At 38.7% G+C, this 23,661-nt stretch overlaps 1 protein-coding gene across 4 annotated transcripts in view; it reads left to right on the top strand.

The window, feature by feature from the left end:
* The first annotated feature begins 1,842 nt into the window (after positions 1 to 1,842).
* INPP4B (inositol polyphosphate-4-phosphatase type II B) overlaps positions 1,843 to 23,661 on the top strand; it is a 762,324-nt gene continuing 740,505 nt past the window's right edge. For all 4 annotated transcript variants that reach the window (XM_060654097.3, XM_060654095.3, XM_060654093.3 and 1 more), the window contains exon 1: positions 1,843 to 2,066. The gene's annotated coding sequence lies outside the window, so the exon portion shown is untranslated. The remainder of the gene's footprint in view (positions 2,067 to 23,661) is intronic.

Genomic DNA, 23,661 nt, shown 5'->3' with positions numbered 1-23,661 from the left:
CTGTATTTTAAGAAAAGGCTGAAACTGTTGCCCAGTGAGAAAGTTGTATCATCTTGCCAGCAGATCTCTATTAACAGAATTTATCCATTGTTTCAAGCACCAAGTATGACAGAGTCTTTTTTTTTTTCCCTACCCCCAAATGGGTGTGTTCAGCACTGCCCCATGCAGGAGAAATCTGACTATAACAGGCTCAAGTGTGATCCACATCCCCAGAGGGCCTGCCTGGACTGTTAGTCCCTCACCTTCCTCTTTTCTCCTTCTAGCTCACCTGTGATGGTGGCTGGGCATAGCAAAAAAAAAAAAAAAAAAAAAAAAAAAAATCTCTTCATCCTTGAAGAGATGGAAAGGGAAAGGCTGCAGGGACTAAGAGAGAGAATGAGCTGAGCACAGTTTCTGGACCACAATGTTTAATTTATTCCATAAACATTTATGGAAACTACCGCATGTAACACATTGTTCCAAGCTCTGAGGAAATGTGTTGGAAAACAAACAAACCACCAAAGTCTCTGTTCTCATAGATAAAGATTATAACCTAGTGGCAGTTAAATGTTTGCGGAGTGAATGGTTGCCTAGGTGCAACAAATGCCAGAAGGGGTGGCAGCTGGGGGCAGCTATAGCTTCCCACTTTTTGTAGCTGTAAGTACGGACTTAACCCAAATCGGCTTCACCATCCCAACTGCCGGATTCCTGCGTGGCAAATGTAACCCATGTGTACTAGCTTTCTCACTCCATTTTATTTAAAATGTGAATTTAAAGCGCCTTTAGGAAAAGGAAAGGCTGAGGATGCCTGAGTGGACTGGCGCTCGGTACCATTACCTTTGAGCAGCTCAGATCAAACCTCTTCAAGAGAACCGCCAGGTGGCACCTGTAAGGCGCAGATGGAGAGACTCATTTGCCCCACACCCCGCAGCCCGGAATAACCAGGCTGCGTGCCTTCCACCGTGGGCTTGCTTGCTAGGAAGTGGGGGAGTTTTAGTCTCCGTTCAGATTGCGTGATTGCGTACCCTGTTTTCCTGACACCCCAAACACCCCAAACGCCAGAGTTCAGATTTGTCCCCACGCACCTGGGCTGCCAAAGGCGTGTCACACGTTGGCTAGGAGCAACTCGGCCTCGGTCACCAGCCGTGACGTGGGGGCTGGCGGTGGGCTGCGCAGAACTGGAAGCCCAGACAGTGCCCAGGTCATCCTCGCCAGACCTCCGTCCGGGCCAAGGCAGAGGAGTGGCAAGAGAGACGGGTCCCAGGGTGGTGGCAGGCTGAAGTCCGGGGCACCGGGGACACCTCCTCCCACTGTCCCCTCACCCCAAGTCTGGGCCGGCGCTGCCAGTGGCTGGGGTCTGGGGCACCTCCTCCCGCGGGTTTGAGACCCTTGTGGTTTCTCTGGGCCCGGTCTCAGCGTGGCAGCTCCGGGTCACCCCTCACCACCACTTTGCAGCTGTGCTCACACAGCCCAGGCTGGGCGGTCGTCCCCGCTTGCAGAGGGTCGGGGTGCAGGGTGCCAGCTCACGGAGCAAGCGTGTTTGGGTCATTTCGGGCTGAGCGCGGCCGGGGTAGCAACTCCACTCCATCAGTAGCGGGAAGCGAGCTGCGCCAGTTGCGAGACTGTCGCTGCCGCCGCCGCCTCTATTGGGCCGCTGGTGACATTGGGAGGAGACCGCTTGGAACGAGCGGAGGAGGAGGAAGAGGAGCAGGGAGGGTGGGGGTGGGGGGAGAAAGTAGCAATTGTGCCAGGGGGCGTGTGAGCAGCCGGAGAGGCGGCCGCGCTGGTGACAACTTCTCAGGGGCGCGCGCGGCGGGCGGGCGGGAGGGCTGGGAGCGAGCGCGGAGCGCGGCCGGAGCCGGGCGCCTGGGGGAGCCGCGGGAGCCTCGGGGAGCCGCGGCCCGCGCCCTGCGCCGCCGCCGCCCGCTCGCTTCCTCCGGGTTCTCAGCTCCGGGTGCTGAGGCTCCAGTCTATAAATAGCAGGTTACAGCTCCTGCTCTGCGCGCACACTCTCACAAGCGAACGCAGGAAAGTCAGGCTAAAAGTGTCTGCTGCTGCTGCCGCCCCCCACTCCGCCTCCGGGAGAGGTAATTACCCGCCTGGGATCCGAGGGCTCGGTGGGGATTTTTGCAGGGTGGCGTGGGCGATGGTGGGTGATTCCGGAGGCGTTGGAGCGCGTCTGAGAGCGTGGGGGCACGTCTTGGAGGGGGGAACTGTCTGTTTTGTATTAAGTTTCCCAGTCTCACAGCCCCATAAGCCTCTCCAGCCCTGTCGCCTAAGGGGTGGGTGAGCTGTCTCTCCTTGGTGGCCGGGGTACCCCTGTCACCGTGCTTGCCCTGCCGCCGAGCGCCCCTCGGCCCGGCGAGCGCGCGGGTTCACCCTCTCGTTCACACTCACACTCTCTGGGCCCCGGGTAACTCTGAGCTCTGGCCTCGCTGACCTTCCCGGGCTGCGCCCACCTGCGCAGTCCCTTTGGAGAGGCCATGGTGGCCCCCGGGCTCGCTCTTATCCCCATCCCGGCCGCCTATCTGCCGCCGCCCTCCTCGGGAGAAGTCGGCTTTAAGGCGAGGGGTGGGGTGGGGGGTGGGAGCGAGGGTGACTAGTGCTGAGGTTTCTGTTGCCCCATGTCCTGGGTTTTCCTAAAGGGCCCTTCTCCATGACCACCCCATCCTACCCCCAGCAACTCATTCGGGCAGAGAAGCCCAGCACGTCTCCTCTTGGCCACGGAGCATCCCTTGTCCTATTCCAACGAGGTCTCACTAAGGGGGTTAGAAAGCGAGGGCCTGGGGTGAAGGCACAGGGGAGTGGGGGTGGGGGGAGGGGTCATTGTTTGGAGTCCGAAAACTGAGCTGCCAGCTGCGCAACCTTCCCGGCCCCTCTGGCAGGGAGGACCCAGGCCGAAGGATGCCTAGGAGCTAGGGCTGGCTCCTGAGTGGACTTTCAGGCTTGCAGCTGGGAGGAAGACGAGGATGCTGGAGCTACACATACCTGTTTTTGCCCTTCCCCTGTGCCTGGGAAACCTCCTCCCTTCCGGGTGGGTGGTGGTTTCTGCCCTGAGGACACGGTGGAGAGGGACCTGCAGTTTCTGTTTGGGGACAGGAGGTTTTATGGGGTGAGGATGTGCATATTGATTAGGCTGTTGCTGCTGCTGCTGCTGCACAAAACTTACTGGAAAAAGCCAAGAGGGTTTTCTTTTACTCCTGTTCTAATGGTGCAGATTCGCTCCTCTGCCACTGTTTTTTCTTCTCTGGAGCCAGGTCTTCCCCACTCTTTCTGAGATGTGTTATTTGAGGTCATTACATTTTATGACTCCAGGTGTTGCATTTTGCATATCTCCTTCCTCTCAGTATGACAGAACTTGTTTATAAAAGTGTGACTTTATAAAATAAGTAAAAGCCTAGAAGACGAGGATAAATTCATCTTCTTCCCCTCAAGATGGTACTAGATAGTCCTTTCACTGGTGTGAAACTACATTTCAGAGACTGTGCTTGTAACAGGATTTTCTTAATGGTACCATTAAGAAATGGTAGTAATATGTCTTCATGCTAAAACAGCATATATAAGGTACAAAGACTCACCAATAGGGCAGCTGGCTGATGGTGTGCAAGAAGTTGGGTGTTAGGGTACTGGGCAAGTGGGCATTGTCTCACTTAGTAGACAAAGAAAAGCTTACCTTGTGTTCCTTGGCAATATACTCCAGGACAACATTGACAATAAATCAGAGTAAATGACCAATAGCTTTATGATAAGTACATGAGTGTTAAAAATTAAACCTCTTGCATTTATAGTAATATAAAATACTGCTGAAATGGAATGTCTTTTCAGCATATTTCTTTAAAATGTGATTTAGAAGATTGTCCTTGAAAGGTTATGAAATTTATATGTGAAGAGAGTCTAGATGCTCAGTGTCATTAGGAAACATGTACTGATTAGAATATGGCTTTTATCTTGGAAAAACGTTCTCTTCGATTAAGCAATAAGTCAATATTTATTTGTGATAAACTAATGACCAGTTTAGAATGTACATATTTATAACTGTGTTTTGCTTCTGAGTCTTTGATAAAACATAAGAAAAACCAGAGAGACCAAGTTTAGTCTTGTTCCTCTAGCTGTTTAAAGAGCATGGTCAAAGTTATAGGCAGAAAATACTTTTAAAATGTAGGATTTTAGCTTTACTTTGGGAGTGCCAATGGACCAATGACTTCCTTTATCATAAGATTTTTGTGAAAATACTCATAAACTCATCAGTTAAATTTGATTGTTAAACAATACTATTATATTTTAGTTGCATGAAGTGGAAACTCATTAAGCTTGGGAAAAAACATATTTGTTTTAATTGTGGAAATAGAGAGTATTTCATTTCTTTTTTGAGATTTGGGAGTTTCTTTGAGTAACGTAAGTCCCCCACATGGGCAACAGAGTTAACTTTTACTACTTTGAGGTAAAACCCAAGAGAGCAATTCTCCTAAAGACAGAAAAAAATGCAAACTGATCTCATATCTCTTAGCAACCAAGTGGATGTCAGTTTCCAAGTAGGTATCTGACATCTGAGAATACAACGTTAAAAAAATTATGAAATCATAATTAGTGAGTAAAATGCTCACTAAATATCTATTACATTTTCTTATTTCACAGTGTGCAATCCCAGCCAGTACTAATATTAGATATACAAATATCATAATTTTTGTAATCTTTGTGGAATAAGTCCTTGTCTTTCATAACCATAGGGATTCTAATAGATAGAAATGTGCTATTTTAAATAATCTCAAGTTAAATGTTAATGTTCGGTTGAAAGCTATGTCTGTCTCTTCTGTATTCTGTAGTTTAATTTTTCAACATCTCCTAGCTTTCTAAAGCCCTAGGGAATTTTCTTCACAGGCCATTTTGTTACTACTTTTTGTTATGTTGCATTAGAAATCCTTGATTATAGAACTTCTATAATCCTTGATTACAGGATGCACTCATAAATATACATACTTCCATATTTAGGCTTAAGAAATGAGGTTATTAGATAAATGATTTCAGCTTAAACATTTATTTTTAGATAATTCCAAATGATGATGCTACGATTGCATTTTTGTGTGTGCAAACACACATAGCCTTTGTTTTACAAAACTTAAATGCAGTATGTACTAGAAAACACACTAAGGTATGTGAGAAAATTCTAAGGAGTCTTCAGGGTCTTAGGCACAACTGTCATTTGAATTAAAACTTGTTATTCACTTTATACATTTTCACTACCTTGTAGATTAATAGGAACATAGATCAATAGGAATACTATAAAAATGTTTATGAAGTTTTATAATGATATCATAATATAATATAATATAATATAATATAATATAATATAATATAATATAATTGTATATTAGCTGCAACTGCAGTGGTTTTCTTATATAGGGCATAGTTGTAACCACTATCTTATTTCCTAGCAGTATCCTTTTATAGATGATATACTGTAAGGCCAGTGGAATATCTAGGAGTTACAATCTTAAACTTTTTATTCCCTTGACTATAAGTTTACTGAACATTGAGATGTCATGATAGATATTATACCAACATAGCGTGAAGAGTTGGGTTTCAATATAATATGTGTTCTTAAATCATATTTTCCAAACTGAGTTTCTTAAATTGGAATATTTTGAGTAAATCTGTCTTCTGCATTGGGCAGCCATATCAACTGGGTGTCCTGATTTTGTGGTGAAGGCCTCAAAATAGCCCTTAGAGCCTCAGAGTAGCCTTGATAGAACTAAATGAAACAGCTGGCAGTAGTCATTTGGTTAAGCTGATTAAAGGAAATCTTGAGAAGTTTTCTAGATCATGTGGTTTTGATCAAAGATTCCTTTGGGAATTATCTAAATTAGTGATTTCAAGGGGATGGAGGTAACACTTCCCTTAAAGGCAAAATTATTCCTCCCTTCCTCCTTCTCTACCTTGCTTTCTCCCTTCTTTCTTCTTTTCATCCAGTGGTCTATCTATTTTTACCTGTCCTTCTGGGTATTAAAATGAAACAATGCAACAGGCCTAATATTGAAACTACTGAATGATATTCTTTACTGTCAACATTTCCAAGGATGGAAACATTTATAGGATATGTAGTCAGCCTTACCACTCATGCTGATTTTGAATTATTGGAGCAAAAACAACATTGAAAAATATCTTCAAAGATCAAAATAAAAAAAATAGAATTCTTAAAAATTTCCATATATTGTTTTTAATATATCATTTATTTATAAACTTTAAATACTTTAGAAGGAGAACCTGAGATTTTTAAGTTTTTCAAAAGGAGTGTGATTCTTGAAAAGTTAAGTAATAGTGATTTAAAGGAACCCTTTTATTATTTTTCACCATGAAAAACTTAATTGAGGGGCACCTGGGTGCTCAGTCGGTTAAGCATCTGACTCTTGTTTTTGGCCCAGGTCATGGTCTCCTGGTTTGTGTGTCCAAGTCCTGAACCAGGCATTGCACTGACAGTGCAGAGTCTGCTTGGGATTCTCTCCCTCCCTATTTCCCTGCCCCACCCCTTCCCCAAATAGATAAACTTAAAACAAACCTCCATTGCCAGAAATGAGTCTTTCACTTTTCACTTTAGTTCTTAAAATAGGTAGTTATGTGCATTAACTAGACCAAGCTGGGGACTACCGTTGCAGAATACAAGGAAGCAAATCAGATGTATCCCCTAACCATAGAAAAGTCACCTAATGCAATCCTTTCCTTAATCTAGTCTTTCAGATGGTTCTCATTTTGTGTGTGTGTGTGTGTGTGTGTGTGTGTGTGTGTGTGTGTGTGTGGCTTTATGTTTCTGGCCAAAAGATCAGAGATGACCTCTAGTGATTAGCACATATAAAACACAAAAATTATTCACCTCTGGGAAAATAAAGTGGAAATGAAAACCAGTGGCATCTGAAATTGAAATTATAACCTGTAGATGAAGCGAGATGATAGCTATGCCCTTAACGAAGCTTGCACATATCGTTAGTGATTATTTAGCATCCTATGATGCCTTTTTAAACATCTTAATATGTCAAACTTGCTAATCACATATTTCACTAAGAACATCAACATGCATCATATTCATGATAGAGTATGTTGCATACGTGATGCACCTTATTAAAAAATAACTTTTAAAAACATTTAAAAAATTTGTCTTCAATAACAAAACCTGTAGCTTTTTATATTTAATAATCTAATCAGATCTTTCTCACCTGAATTTATGAGACAGTTGATTTTTATGGTATGTGTAATTTCACTTATTTTAATAGCCTTCTTATATTGAATGAATTATGAAAAATATGTTTCATAACTGTCTTTCTGGATAAATTTGCTTTAAAACAGAGCATTTCCCCTTTCCTGAAGACACCCATTGTGTATTTGGAGTTAAAAAGACATTTAGCACTAGGTGGCAGTGTGCAATGCTTAGTAGCCTTGTATCATTTTAATTGCAATATATTCATTATTAAAGCTTTTCTTTTAAGCAGAATTTATTTATGTTGTGAGTGTGTTAATGAAATTAAAATCAACATGAAGCTAAATCTTTAGCAGTATATTTAGAAGATCTATTGTCTGTGAGACTTTAAAGATTTGGTTGTAATATTTAACATACACTGCTTTTTATGTGGGGTCTGCTTATAGGAGGAATTATTAGGAATTAATGGAATTAAATGTGCCAGAATTCTGCTTATGACTAAGAGAAAAGAAAAGAAAAAATTAAGTGAACATGATAGGAAAAAAAAAAAGGCCATTCTAAAATAGCCATCTTATTAATCATTTGTATGTTTTTTTTAATTATTTTTTTAATGTTTATTTATTTTTGAGAGACAGAGACAGAATGTGAATGGGGTTGGGGCAGTGAGACAGGGAGACACAGAATTTGAAGCAGGCTCCAGGCTCTGAGTTGTCAGCACAGAGCCTGACATGGGACTCGAACCCATGAACCATGAGATCATGGCTTGAGCCAAAGTCGGACACTTAACTGAGCCACCCAGGTGCCCCTGTTTAACCATTTGTATTTTAATCCTAATCCTCTGAGGATACAAGCTGAGCAAAAAAATTTTCTTCTAGGAGGTTGAAGGCTATAATTGTTAATTTTTCTCTATCTCATTGTCTTTGGGACAATGCAAAAGAAAAAAACAAGTGCAGATTGTCTCACTGACGCTTCAGCAGATCCCCGAGTATCCTCTGTAATAGTGATTGCCTGGGCATCACAATGATCAAATTGGATTAGTTACGTAGCACTACAATTTGTTGGCTGTGAGGGTAGCTGAAGTTTATCTACACCATTTTTTGTTGTTGTTGTTGTTAATCTAGATGTATGTATCTCTTTCTTTGGCTAAATGATTAAACTGTGGGTCATGGAAGAGTTAATGAATTTATTTCACCCTCCAGACACCAGAATGGGACCTCTGCATTGTTTAGCAATCCTGGTTGTAACCCTCCTCATGTTCAATTTGGTAAGCGTTTCAGCCGTGTTTACTGGACATAGATTTATGGAAATGGAGACCAAGGAAAGAGTTAATCAATATAAATTGGCATGATTAAGAAATATACTCCTTTAAAAATCTTCTTACTGCATAAAATTTCCAACATAATAAAAACAGAATAGTATGACAAACTCCCATGTACCCTTCTTCCGCCTTTAATAACTGTCAAATCATGGCTATTCTTGTGTCATCTGCAATTCCACTCCCTCTTCCCCTCCCTCAAATTTTTGAAAGCAAATCCTAGATATTATGTCAAAGGAAATACACTTGTGAAGTAGTTATTTACAAAAGCAGTTATTGTATGAAGAGGAATTTTAAAAATAATTGGTGCAGTTAAAACACTACATATTTCTCTTTAAAAAGTCTGAAATCTTGGTGTTAGGTAAATTAAGCACTTGACTTTGTTTCTGAAAAATATGGTGGACTTTATATAATTAGGGAATGAATTTCAATTTAGGTTCTACATCACATATTTTTTGTGATCACCAGAAGTGTATAGTAATGTTCCTTAAACATGTTAAATTTGTGTACATGTTAGTACATACTCCATAAACCAATCGCTGCATTCGGCTTCTTAGATTAAGACAATGTAGACTGTCTGCATACCTTATAACCACAGTTCTCTTATGTAACATTTTACTTCTAAAGAGGCAGACATCGAGCACACTCTTGGTATGCAAGAATTTAGTTTGCATGAGTCAAGATTTTACCATTCATCTTAAAGGAGCATGACATATAGTAATCTCTAGTTTCTCTGAGGCATAAATTTAAGTCGCTCAGTCCTGTAAACAGGTCTTTCAAGGAATGAGTTTAGTCAGTGGCCCAAAGGTAACATGACACTTCACTTTCTAAGGCTAATAATTTCCCCTGGTGAGTGTATTTGAGAATTTGGAAAACTGAGAAATTGTTTGGTCCTCCCCTTTGCGAATATCATGGTATCCTAAAATATACCTTTTAAATTTTAAGGAGAGTTAGAGTTTTAAATAAATAAAATTCGTTCAGGTTTCAAAAAATTGATTCAAAAAATTACCACTGTGCGTAAATCTTTGTGACATATGTCTAAGAAAAAAATATAATTCCATTGCAGAGAAAACCAGTAATTTGTGTTGAAAGAGTTTATGCCATGCCATCCATGGCATATTCTTCATATGTATAAATTATGTATGAAGAAAAGCCCCTGTATACTTTCCTTAACACTAGATACATGATTTTTGGCTTTTTTTTTTTTTTTTGAAATTACTATAATGTTTTCTTTCCTGGACTATGTTTTAAGGCTGCTTCCCAATTTATTCATGCTATTCATATTTCCATTTCACATTTTATATTTGGGTAGGAGTGAAGAATGGTACATACTTAGAATGGTGTAATGAGAAATAATTGAGCCAGTTGGCTTCTAGTTGATTTGATTTCTGCGATTCTTTCTTTCCTTTTTTTTTTCCCTACTCATTTTTTCCCTTGATTATAAATGTAATATATCTCCACTGAAAAAAATTTGGCAAGTAGAGACAAGTCTAAAGAGTCAGAAAAAAATCACCCGAAGACAGTATTGTTAACATTTAATCATATTTCTTTCTAGGATTTTCTATAATTCTTTTACAAAAATTGAGATTAAACTATGTGCAAGGTGTGTGTGTGTGTGTGTGAAAATGAGTGTTCTGATTTTTTTTTCCCACTTAGAATTATGTTGTTCAATTCAGTTTAGAATTTGATTGAGCAATGTGCCAGGTACTATGCTAAACTCTGTTCTGGTTTACTGCAATGAATACAAAAGAAAATCATGTTTCCCATGCTTCTAAATAATTTCTCTATCATTTTTTAATTGCTATTTGGTAGTTAGGCATATGAGTCCTTATCATTTGTTTAATTATTCTCTCAGCTTATTGCCCACCACCCCCTTTTGCTGTTATCACACTGGGATGAATATTTTCTATATGACCTCATTTTCTGATATTCCTTGTCTGTATTTTTCACTGTTTCTAAGGAGTGATTTCTAGAAGTAGTATACTGGATAAAGGATATGAGCTTTTTAAAAACTTCTTATACATATTGCCAAATGACCTTTCCAGAAAGATTGCACCCATTTCCATTCTCCCTGGAAGTACACAAGTAATACCTCCATCCTCACCAGCACTGATGGATATTATTATTTTTAAAAATTTTGTTATTGGGAAAAGTGAAGATGATCGTTAACACCATCAACAATATCATCATCAATAATAACAATAATAACACTTATTGAGTATCTCCTACAGGCCCTTCATCATGCAAGACTTTTATATTATCTCATTTAATCTTTATACAACAACTGTAAGAGGAGAACAATATTATCATCCCACTTTAGAGCAGGAAACTTATATTTTGAGAAGTGAAGTGATTTACCCCAGGTCATGCAACTAGAAAGTGGTAGAATTAGGTCTTGGACAATAATTGATTTTACTTTAAATCCAGGCTTTAAAGGACTACATTCTTCTTGTACTATTTGATGAGGTGAGGCTGAACACTTTTGAAATGCTTATTTTCATTTATACTTTATTTTTTAATATTAACTCCTATTTTTAGCCTGTTTGTGTTTTGGGACCTTGGTTTTCTTTTCATCAGTTTTAATGTCCTTTATGAATTAGGGACACTGTTTCTTTGTCATTTACGTCATCTATACTGTTTTCTTTCTTATTTTCTTTAACATATAAAAGTTGAAAACATGTGTCTAGTGAAGTTGAAAGTTGTATTTTCTGCTGTTGCTTATTTTGCCTGGACAATACTTTGTCTCATTCAAATTCACAGATTAATATTTCCCTGGATTGTTCTTTCCTTGAAACAATTTACATCCAGTTCTTTAATGATTTTTTTTCTTGAGTCCACCCAACATCGTGACAGTATGTGGTGTGAGATGAGAATTAAATTGATTTCCTCCTAAAAATAGTTAAGCATTTTCCAGCAGCCATTTTGGAATAATCCATTCGTTTCCCATTTATTTGTGTTTCTATCACGTATCATATATTATCATATTGTGGGAGTAGACACATATACACTCCTACAAAGTGGGTTTCTGCTTCTGGTATACTTATTTTATTCTAGTTTTCTGTCAGTTCTTTTATTAATATTGCACAGATTTAAATGTTTTTATTTACTTAATATCTGGTAGGATTGATACCCTCTTCTTGTTTTCTCTGTGTTTATGTGTAGCTTTAAGACATTCTTACCAATATTTCTTCCAGACCATTTTAGAATAATTTGGTAAAACTGTCCCCCCCAGTTTTGGAATTTTAATTGAAATTTTGTTGAGTATATAAATGAAATTGAGGCGAATTGACAACTTTACAAGATTTAGTCTTCTAAATCTAAATCAGGAACCTGGTGTGCCTCTCAAGCAAAATCTTAATTTGGGGAATTTTTCATGCTATATGTAAGGACTTGTGTTAGACATCAATTATTTTCCTTTTCTGTGTTTCACTCTTCAAACTGACTAAGAATAATACAGCCTGCCCTATGCGCAATGGGCTCACATTAGCTTTGCTCATCCGTACTCATGTTTGGCCTGATGGCATCTCAGTTGTCCCTGAGAGGGAGGGACCCAGGAGGCCTGAAGTCTTCTCTTCCCCATTACTGGGCTACAACCTTGCTCTAAATATATATTTAGTTTAAATTCTGTTACTTAAATTATCCCAAGAAAATACATTTAGTATAAATATTTAAAACATCAGTATGAATAATAGTTCAGCTTCTTTAACAGCTCACTAATGAGATGTCATAAAATTGTCCAAAGTATGTATTACTTTGTATATCAAACAACATATAAGGCAGAAAACATTTCTCAGTTTGATATTTGGTTTCTAGTTGTCAAATTCAACATAATTACCTCTAAAGTCGTCAATTTTGGCCCATTACAATGGGGTGGCAGGGGTGCACACCTAGCCTGAAGCTGTAGCTTATTCATCTGTGTCTAAACTCTAGGTATAGGGCTTTTGAAAATGGAAATCTGGAAGTATTTTCATATACACCGTTTGTTTATGTCTTCCTTAAATGCTACATAGCTGTATACTCCCACTCTCCCATTGACCCTGGTATATTAAACAAGTTGCATATTGGGATCATACAGAAGAGAATGCCTTGCTTTTGTACTAACTTGAGTCCTCCAGGTTTTCTTGAAGGGGAGACTTATTTATCTCAGGATAATGGATTCTACTTCAGCTGGTGTTGTGTCTCAGGAAGCTGCAAATAGAGGAGTAGGAGAAGTATTATGTGTATGTGTGGGGGGGGGGGGGGGCGCTCCAGGCCCCTTCATCTATACTTCTACTCTTCTACGTGGTGCAATTGTGCATGTAAGTTATATATGAGCTATAAGTATTGGGGTATGGTGAGAACCATGTTCATTTCCCTGCCTAAAACTGCAAGGGCTCCCCCATGGATGGGTCACCAAGCCAGATTTTACTAACATCCACTTTCTATTTCATAGGCTAGATAATTGAGCACAACAACAAATGAAGACAAGAGAAAAGCTTATAATTTGCTTCTGTTAAGATTTTCTAATTTCCATGCTTAGGTTTATACATTTCTTCTTAGTTGAATGTTTGAAGCAACAATGCACTAGTAGTGATGAAAATCCTCTCAAAGCCTCAACAGAATTTTTCTGCCACTTGTTGAAATTTCCCTGTCAAAATCTCTTGGGTGATATGATGCTGAGAATGAGTATGTGAGAGAAAAAATAGACCAGTGTAGACAGTACATGGCAAATAAATTGTAATCTGCTTCTAGCACAGAAACATTAATTATAATAAAAATTATAAAAATTCATTGAAAAATATAGCCTTAGTTCAAGAAGGCACCTTCAAAGATCTTTAGTTTAATTATTTCTGTGCTCCATTTTAGGATGACCAACATTTTGATTTGTTTGGGACTGAGGAGTTTCAGGGCTAAAATCAGGACAGACTGGGACAAATGGAATGGTTGGTCATTGTATCTCCGCAAACATGGCAAAAGTATAAGGAAAGTAGTAGGTACAAGTTTTAAGTAATCTATTATACTCAGTAGAAAGAAAAGAAAATTTTTGATGATGAAAGTGTTGCTTCTGTATTCTGTGAATAAAAATCACCTCAGAGATGATATAAAATCTGGTTTCAAGTTGTCCTTTGCTGGCAGAAACTTGGTATTTTTTATTTGTGCACTTATACCTATTTATTCATAATTTATTCCCTGTATACTTCCAAAAATGATTTGAGATGACTCACAGTAAAACCCATATTAGTTCCATAATAATGTAAAAGCTATATTGTGGAGTTTGACTAAAAGTGGTATGCCTTAACTATTAAATTTGATAATATGAATACCACCCAGTGCAAGGCCTGAAGTGCTCTAGGTAGAAAAATGTATTGGGACTGTGTAAATCCTATGATTTTTGGATAAAGATAGTAATTATTTAAGTAACTATTTGATATTATAAGGTTCTCACCAGAGAGTCTGAGTGAAGTATTGAGGAGAGGCCCAATATGGAAGAGCTCTGGGTCCATCCAAGTAGGAACGGCAGTTTTCTATCACATGTATGATTTTGATTCTGGCTCCATATATTCTAACTTTAGACACAATTGTGTTGCATTGAAAAGACTGTTGCATTTATTAAAAAGATCTGGTGTAGATCTTTGTTCTTCCAAATCTACACTATAGTAATTTGGGGAAAGTCATTGTAATCTACCTGAACCTGTTTTCCCATTTGTTAAATACAGATAATAACTATCTAACAGACTTGTAGTGAGAATTAAGTGGCATTACAAAAAAACCCCATAAATATACTGTGAAAGCATAGTATTAAAAATATTGACAACCATTAATATAATCATTTTTCTGTTATTATGTCCTATATTCAGAATGCTCATTTAGGACTGGATTACGGCTCTAAATGTAACAAGGGAAACTATTTAGATTCATCTTGGACAGGGGTGGGTGGCCAAGTATCTTTAATAGAAAGATATACTCATTGTAATATATCCAAGTTAGTTAAAATTTTTAATTACACATGTAATCAATTGACTCCATAGGTATAATAGATGAAATTGCCTCATTTTTGTGTAGCACCTATCTAGAGTTTCTAGAATAAATGACAAAAATGTAAGTATGTTTTAAAAAGTTTAATTTAACTTGCCTTAGGCAAAGAAAGTTAACACATTTAAAAAAATATTGAGTTTAACTGCCTTCAGACAGGGTGTGTCTATTCAGATGGCCTGTCTTTACTCCTTCCTATTATCTACACTTGACTTACTTCACTTATGTGTGTTAATTGCCTGACCCTTTGCTGGCATTTGAACTTATATCTTCTAAACTGGGGGAAAAAACAGATTACATATTTCTCAAGCTCTTCTTTATGTGTGCTACCACATAAAACAATCCACTAAAAAGTAACATATACTTCAATGTTATGTTTTCTGGTAGTGTTTTGGTTTTACTATACTCCATGGCTGCTAATGGCTTAAAACTTGAGTTAAAGCAGAATGATAGACTTGACAGTATTTTGTGAAAACTAAGAACCTAGTACAGATTCTCATCCAAATATGTAGTCATTTTCTCCTGACAATTGGAGGAAGGCCAAGGAATTATCTGTGGGGTAGCCAAGAAATGTTTTCAAAAACAATTCAGAGTCCACTCTGATGAGTTTCAAGCCATAATCTCCTTAATCTGTGACCTGCATTAACACCCACTTGCAAAGATGTTAGGAGGATTAAATATAATAAGGAGTGTAGATAACACAGTGTCTGAACATGGTAAGTCTTCAAGGTCTTTTGTTACTGTGATTAATACTTTTTATTATTATATGAATGAACAAGGAATTGAGATGTTAGAGCTATCTGATACTGTCTAAACTTTTGACAGTAGAATTTTAAATGAAAACCCAATATATAAAGTGGCATAAAAGCAATATTCTATTAATGTCAATGAATTATGTAAGTTCACATGTAAAAAAATGCTTATTGATAAGGTCAACCAATGAAAACAAGGAGGTTCCTTTGCTGAACACAAATACATAAAATCTTGGCATATAGATAATAGTTGTGCAATTAGATCAGCTTCATCATGCAATTTATTTTTTTATTTGTTCATTATTTTTATTTATTTTTAAAATTTTTTTCATGTTTATTTTTGAGAAAGAGAGAGCATGAACAGAAGTGGGGGAGGGGCAGAGAGAGAGGGAGACACAGAATCTGAAGCAGGCTCCAGGCTCTGAGCTGTCAGCACAGAGCCTGACATGGGGCTCGAGCTCACACACCGTGAGATCATGACCCAAGCTGAAGTCAGATGCTTAACCGACTGAGCCACCAAGGTGCCCCAATTTGTTCATTCTTTAATATGTTGTGTTTATTTGACCTTTGTTCATTTGCTATTTTTATTTTGTGTCTTGGTTTATATGGCTTCTTCCTCTAGATTGCTAATTTCTAAAAGATGGGGACTGTTTTGACACCAATACCCCATAGAATGCATGGCACATGGTAGGCATCAAAAATTTTTTTTGATAAATGAATAATTGGCAGAGTGGGGCTTAAGAAAAATATCACTGAGCTTTTAAAGGTGTTAGAGTCTGAAAAGGACAGGAAATGGTATAATAAAATAGCTCATTTAAAAATGGTTCTTCCTAGAAGAATTTTGATACATATAACTCTTGCTATACTAGGCAAGAGTCTGGTCTTTGAAAAGTCAGGATGCACATACACGTATGCATGCTCCTTGGTGCACGTGGGCTTATGAGAATTGGTGAGGGACAAAGTGAAAGAAATGGGAAAGCAATGAACATTTGTGGAGGGCCTTCCATGTGCTTGGCACTTACCAAGAACATTTACTTGAACATGGTCTACTCTTCTTGAGGATATTTGCTGTGACAGAGCCTGTTGAAATATGGCCAGTGAAATGTTTATCACACTTCAGCATGTGGACTGTGGAAAACAATTACAAACTATATGTAGAACCATGGAGTCAACTGTTGTCTGTCTTTTTGAGGCTGAGTAATTTGTAGAGTTGTTTTTTTTTTTAACCACCCCTATCTTATCCATGAGAACAAGCGTAAAAAGTTGAGGTAAATTGGAAAAAAAATCCTCATAGGAACTCCCATACATGCTCTAGTCTGCTGAAAGTAACAATAGCTAGCATTTATTGAACACTATCAGGGTTTTAGTCACATTAGTTCTTTTACTCCCCAGAATTATTTGAGGTAGGCATTGCTGTTACTCCCATTTTATGGGTAAGAAAATGAAGCACAGAGAAGAAATATAACATGCTCTAGTTATATCATTAAGTGGTAGATCCAAGATTCTGAGCCAATTCCTCAAGCATCCACCACCTAGGACCCCACTCTTGCAATCTGACTCTTTGAATATCAGTAGCAGAAGTAAGAGGAAGTCTTATATTCTTCTTGCCAGTTCTGTGTTGGAGGTTTTTCACTTGAGCTTCAATTGATAGAGAAGGAAAATGATTTTCCCCCAGAGGGTGGCTTGCAGCCGTGATGCCAGGGGCAAAGTGTACTCTCCCTGTTGTGGTCATGAAGGGTGAAGGAAATTTTTAACCCAGGAGGAAGACTGGCTAAAATCAATGTAGGCATCTTCAGGATACTTCCCTTTGTCATTTGTTTATTCTTTAAGTTGGGAAAATGGTTATTTAGTTCTGGTTGGATCAATCTGTTGAATATAAATATATGTAATATCTGGAGGTTCTATGATGATTAGGAGCATAAAATTGCAGCAATTGGAAACCTTTAATCATGCACTTTGAACATTCTAGTGAAAAGTTTTCTGTGGCCTGAAAAATATCATAGGTGGAAGGAAACATCTGCTGTGTTTTTCATGAGAACTGTGGAATCCAATGTGCTTCATTTACAAGGTCATTTTACATGCATTGGGCACACTTAAAGATTTTCCTTGCCACTGAATTTTCTACTCAGAATATTCCACATAAGTAGAAATAAATGTTAGCCTCTGTAAAATCCACTGGTTAAAGCCATCTATAGAAGCTGATAGCTAAATGTAGAAAAACCACTGTATAGGATGGATTGTTTTTCTCTCCTGCTTAGAAGGTATATCTTGAGCACAAAATATATTTTATTTTGAGGAAGGATTTGTTTACACTGTATGGTGCCAATGTTGCTAAGGTTTATTTGTGCCACAGCTACTTATGTACAGATACTGGTGGGACTTTATCTACATTGTAAGCACAATATATTTGAAGAAAATGAATGTACCTCATTGCGTGTTGGGTGACAACTGTTCATTAAGAAAAGCATGTATTAAGTCTCATTCTACAAAGAATCTTCTTTTTTAAAAATTTTTAATTTTTATTTATTTTTGAGAGAGAGTATGAGTGGGGGAGGGGCAGAGAGAGAGGGAGACGCAGACTCTGAAGCAGGCTCCAAGCTCTAAGCTGTCAGCACAGAACCTGATGCAGGGCTTGAACTCACAAACCATGAGATCTTGACCTGAGCGAAAGTCAGATGCTTAAGTGACTGAGCCACCCAGGTGCCCCAAGAATTTTCTATTTCTTAATGGAAGACATTGTTGCAAGCTAACGTTGTGTGACCACTACAGATTTCTTTGCTGACCTCTATGGGGAGGTTCATTTGCAGATCATCCAACATAGATATTAATCTTGGGAAGAGGAAAAAGTGCTTTTAGAAAAACACTAGAGGAATTGGTGTTTTCTGCACAATCATAATTCATTGAAAGCACAAAGGGATTTGTATGAACCATGTTCTTTAAATTAATGGGTAGTGAGAACTCTTTCTTCACCCTTGTGAATCCTTGTAGAAGACATTTGCAGAGATATTGCTGGAGCTGCTCCCCCGTGGGGAGATTAATGTTTTAATATGCAAAAACAGACAACTCACATTTCCTTTGCTCAACAGCACTCTGAGCTGCAGTCTTACTGCTTTATTTTCCCTTTATAGCTCATCTCCCTAAAAACTTTTGTAGAGTCAAATAGAGCCACTAAGGTGAAGCCATATCCTTGGTTGAGACTTGAGGACTCTTTCTACATGGAACCACCAAGCAATTTGTGACCTAAATCTGGTGGAATAAATATTTATGTGTAGGCATTGAGATTTTCCTGCTCATCCATTTGAATTTTATAGTTGAGTTATCGGCATCAAAGTTAGGCAGTGGAAAATGATGTTAGGGGAGGATGTACTCTTAAGCTCTCTTACCATTGATTTCTAGTAAAGTAGAAGCCATTAAAAACTTTATTTTTAATAACCCTCTACCAATCTACTCCACGTATTCATCTTGTCATCATCCTCTCTTCCTTCCTGGCTGGCTAAACTAAAACTCCACACCTCTGCACACAATGTGTTTCCTCCTGAAATCTCAGAGATTTCTACATGGTATTCATTCCTTACTTCTCTGCTTCCTTCCAATGAGCAGTGAACACATGCAAGATTTTCACATTTTAAAAAGAATAAAATACTCTCTCTACTGCATAGTTCACACCATTGACTCTCAGTTTTCTTCCACAGGACAGCCAAGTACCTTGGGAGGTATGTTCACCATTTCCTATACTTTCACATTTCACTGAAGTATGACTTCTACCCTTCCAGCCCCAATGAAACCTCATTTGTCAGGGTCACTAAGAGACTTTGTATTACATTCCACAGGTAGCTCTCTGTCTTTATCTCACTTGACCACTTGGTAGTATCAGATCATGTTAACTATTTCTTTAAAAAATTCTTCCTTTGGGGAAACCTGGGTGGCTCAGTTGGTTAAGCATCTGACTCTTGATTTCAGCTCAAGTCATGATCTCACGGGTTTGTGAGTTTGAGCCCCTCGTGGGGCTCCATGCTAACAGTGCAGAGCCTGCTGGGGATTCTTTCTCTCCCTTTCACTGCCCCCTCCTCCGCTTGAGCACAGGTATGTGCTTATGGGTGCACTTGTGTGTGTGTACACACTCTCAAATAAACTTCAAAAATTTCTTCTTTTTTTCTTGACATTGATTCTCCTTTTTAAATTTTTGAATGTCAAATATTTATTAAATATGTAATGTATATTATAAGAAAAAAATTGAACATGCTTGTATCCCTCCCTCCCACTATATTCCTCTCTTTGATTGGAATTTCACTAAATTCTTAGATCAATTTGGGTAAATTTGACCTCTTAGAATGTTGATTATAATTTTGTATCCATGAACCTAATGGATCTCTCTCTTTTTTAGTGTCTTTCAATACAATTTGCACATTTGCTTTATAAAACTTGTTGACAGAATCTGTTCATTTTATTCTTAGGTGCCTCATGTTTATTGCAGTTATTTAAAATGGTATTTAAAAAAAAGCTATTACATTTTCAAACTATTGTTAATGGTTTGTAGAAATCGATCTCATAATCAGTCACTTTACTGAGCTCTCTTAACAATTATTTTTCTATAGCTCTGTTGTTTTCTAAGTATATTTATTGTAATGGGTCTACTGCTAGTAGATGCCCTTGGTTTCTGTTTATGTTAAGCTGCCTTTATTTGTGGCTTGCTATTGAATAATAGTGTTATACAATTCCAAGTTTAGTTTTTCTCTCAACACTTTAAGATATTGTTCTACAGTTTCCTGGCTTCTATTGCTCATATTAAGAATTTGCTGTCAGTCTAATTGCCATATCTTTGTAGTGATCTCTCTTTTCTTTCTGGTTGGAATAAAGAGGAATCACAAGGAAGTGTGCAGAAACTCAGGAATAACAGCGATAGAACTATTAGAGAGGGAAAGGTTGCTGGGAACTGGAAGAAAGGAAGGTTGTGTAGAGCAGGAGCAGTGAGCTTCTGTCAAGAGGCACAGCCAGCCCTAGGGACCTCACAGAGGAGCCAAGGTTATTAACACCTGGAATCATTCCCCTTCCTTCCTCCGATCTGCTTGTGCTCAGTGCTGGTCAAACCCAATCAGAAGGCAGGAATCATGTTATACATTCATACAATGATACAGGTCAGGTAAATATAGGGGGAGAGAACGTGTTGGAAAAGGGTGGAGAGAGGGAATCTAGAAGGTTCAACACAAGATACAGCCCATTCTATTTAGTTTCCTTTTCTCTTAACATTTGTTTCTATCATTTTCTCTCATCTTGTTTATTTCTCAAATTTAAATCCCATTTTTTATTTTCTTAGTCATGTCATGTATAATTATTTCTTTTAGGTCTGATATCTTAAGTCTTGAGGTTCTATAATTTTTCACGTTTCTGCTGACTCTTGCCATGATGCCTTGTTTTCTCGAGTTTATGTTCATTTTTAAATGTGAGCACATTTTGGCTAAAGTTAACCTGTGTGATTCTTAAGGGACAGAAGAAGATTTGCATTTATTTCTGCAAGATACCATGGCTCTCCACAACCTTCTCTGTAGGAGCAGTGTCATTTAAACCTCAGATTCTCCGATCTCGCGGTCCCTGAGTTCGAGCCCCGCGTCGGGCTCTGTGCTGACAGCTCAGAGCCTGGAGCCTGTTTCGGATTCTGTGTCTCCCTCTCTCTGACCCTCCCTCGTTGATGCTTTGTCTCTCTCTGTCTCAAAAATAAAAACGTTAAAAAAAAATAAACCTCAGATTCTTGTGAAGGAATAGCTATATGTACAAGTGTTCAGAAAAGGCTATCATTTTATATTTTTCTGCTCAGAGGGATGATGAAAGCAGACAGGTTTCCTCATCTATTCCTTTTGTTAATGAATGGAAGTTTTCCAGCCTACCTTATGCAAACAACACTTTACTTTTGATTATTGCAGATCTGTGTGGGGTTCAGGGTCATCCTCCCCCAGGACACAGGAACAAGGTTTTAACACCTATTCTGCTATACCAGGACCTTGGATTCCCTGAGTTCCGGTTTCCTGTATTGGTATTTGTCATAGCCTTTCTTGATTTTTTATTCATTTTAATATGCCACTGAGGGATTTTCTTTAATGTTCTTGTGTACCCAGCATTGTATGTTATTGCAATCTATCTGAAATCTTTTTGTCTTGCCTTTGTCATCCTTCTCAATGTCATTTCCCTGCCTATCCTTTAAACTTGAGGTGCTTCAGAGTTCTTCTGTCCAGTTCTCTGTTCCTGTGTCATTTTACATTTATAAATTAATTATTAATTTAATTTACCATTGATGTAACAATCTCTTTGTGGCAGGGATTGTGTTGGTGTTTTTCACCAATATCTCCCTAGTGCTTAGCATAATCTCTAGCACCTAGTAAGTGTCCAGTTAATATTTGTTTGAAAAAATGAGTGAACGGAGGAGCCCTTAATGTGTCTCAAAGGAGGATGATTAGTTTGTTGTACTCCAGATGGGAGTGGTTGGAAGAGTCACAGTACTACAGTGGATAAATACTTTCATTTAGCTTCAGTTTCTTGAGGTTTGCAATTATCTTCAGGAAATAAAAGTTTGCCTCTGGATTTGCCTCTCCTTCATGCTTCAGACAATGTTGAATATTTTTATGCCTCCCTTAAAAATACATATGTTGGTAATACATGTAGACATGTAGAATTCTAAACAGCTTCGGTTGGTAATGGATTTTTCTGTCTGCTGAGGGGGATCTTATTGCATGTTTCCTGGTGAATAGTAACAAATTATCGTTGGCTTTTTCTTCCCAATTATTGTAAGGACCTACTAGTTTGTGTGTGACTTTATTAAATTGGATAGTTGGGCTTGAAGACTTAGCTTCAAGTAGAGCAGATAAAAGGAAATTAATTGTTGCTAATATTCAGAGCATGCAACAGCCAGATGGATATACTGGAAAGCACTTTAAGTGCACAGGGGCAGAGGGCTTGGGTAAAATCTGTCTTGATCAATATTGCACAGCTCTTATGCTAACCACTTGGAACTGGCTCCTGCATCTAAGAATTCTTCTGCAGGAGCAGTATGGGGAACAAGCTACAGAAGTATAGACGCAAACCAAAGACTGACCCTCAACATAAAGGATTTCTGGCTTTTCCAGACAGAGAGGTGACTGACCTTGAAAGCAAGTGACTATTAGAAGCAGTAAGGTGAGAACTGATTTGTGTTCTACGGTGAGCCCTGAAAACAATGGTGGGGAAGATGACTTTGGGAGCAATAGATACTATAAAAAGGCACCAATAGACTTATGGACAAAGAGATGCTGCTGCAGATTTCAGTAGCTGCAAGGGAAAAGCTATTTCAACAATAGTGACAAGCTTTCAAGAGCTTTTAAAGATGAAAATGGCCATTGTGCTTTATTTTGGCTATTTTAGAGAGCTTGCTGGGTTATTCATTTTTCCTGTGTATCAGAAGCTGGAGAGTTGAGTTTGTGAAGACCATAGTGGAGAGAGCTCCTGTCAAAGTGAATGGAAACACAGCCTTAGCTGGCGGTGAGCTTCCACAGAGAAACAACAGCTGAAAAGAACATTATTATAGATGAGGGCACTGCAACCAAAATATCGGAGAGAAGCAGACTTGTGCAGGAGGGAGGGTATTGTGCAATTTCAAGAGATGAGGGGGAAAGGTTTTCCGTTTCTTGTGCTTGTTTGTGTTTGATTTTAAGAAAACAGTGTAGCATTTGGAGGATGAAAATGGGGACAGGGTCCTACTAGAACTTGGGGATTTGGGGACAGCAGGGAATATCTCCTGAGCAAAACTAAAGGACAGCAACTTCTCAGGTAAAATGCTGGAACTGGGGCACCTGGGTGGCTCAATGGATTAAATATCTGACTTCCGCTCAGGTCATGATCTTGGGGTCTATGTGTTCAAGCCCCACCTCGGACTCTGTGCTGACAGCTCAGAGCCTGCAACTTGCTTCAGATTCTGTCTCCGTCTTTCTGTGCCTGTCCCCTGTTCGCTCTTTCATTCTCTCTCTCTCAAACATACATAAATATTAAAAAAGAAATGCTGGAACTAATGCTATTAGTTCTTCTGTGGCATTGTCCTGAACATTCAAATCAAGAACTTGCTTTATGAAATTTAGGGGTGTGTTAGCCTCATTCCCCTGTGCAGCCAAATAAATTTACAAACTTAACCAACAAAAGCTTAGGGAAAGGATTTACCATCCTCAAACTTGGGCTGTTAGATCTGGAAAAAGGAAAATGTGGCAATTATTCCTCATGGATATGTATATTTCACAGATAAATTTGTTACCTTTCTCTCAAAGTACTTGCATTGAAATGACATGTGAGCCTCTCAGTGGAAAAATAGGCAACACAATCAAAAAGAAGTTAAATATCTTGCAGAGGGCACATAAACAATGGAACATGTGAAAACGGGCTTTTATTTTCTACTACTGTAA

This window comes from Panthera onca, chromosome B1 (genome assembly GCF_046562875.1).
Source record: "Panthera onca isolate mPanOnc1 chromosome B1, mPanOnc1 haplotype 2, whole genome shotgun sequence".
In the NCBI taxonomy this organism is placed as follows: domain Eukaryota; kingdom Metazoa; phylum Chordata; class Mammalia; order Carnivora; family Felidae; genus Panthera; species Panthera onca.
This window is presented reverse-complemented; position numbering and strand designations above follow the sequence as displayed.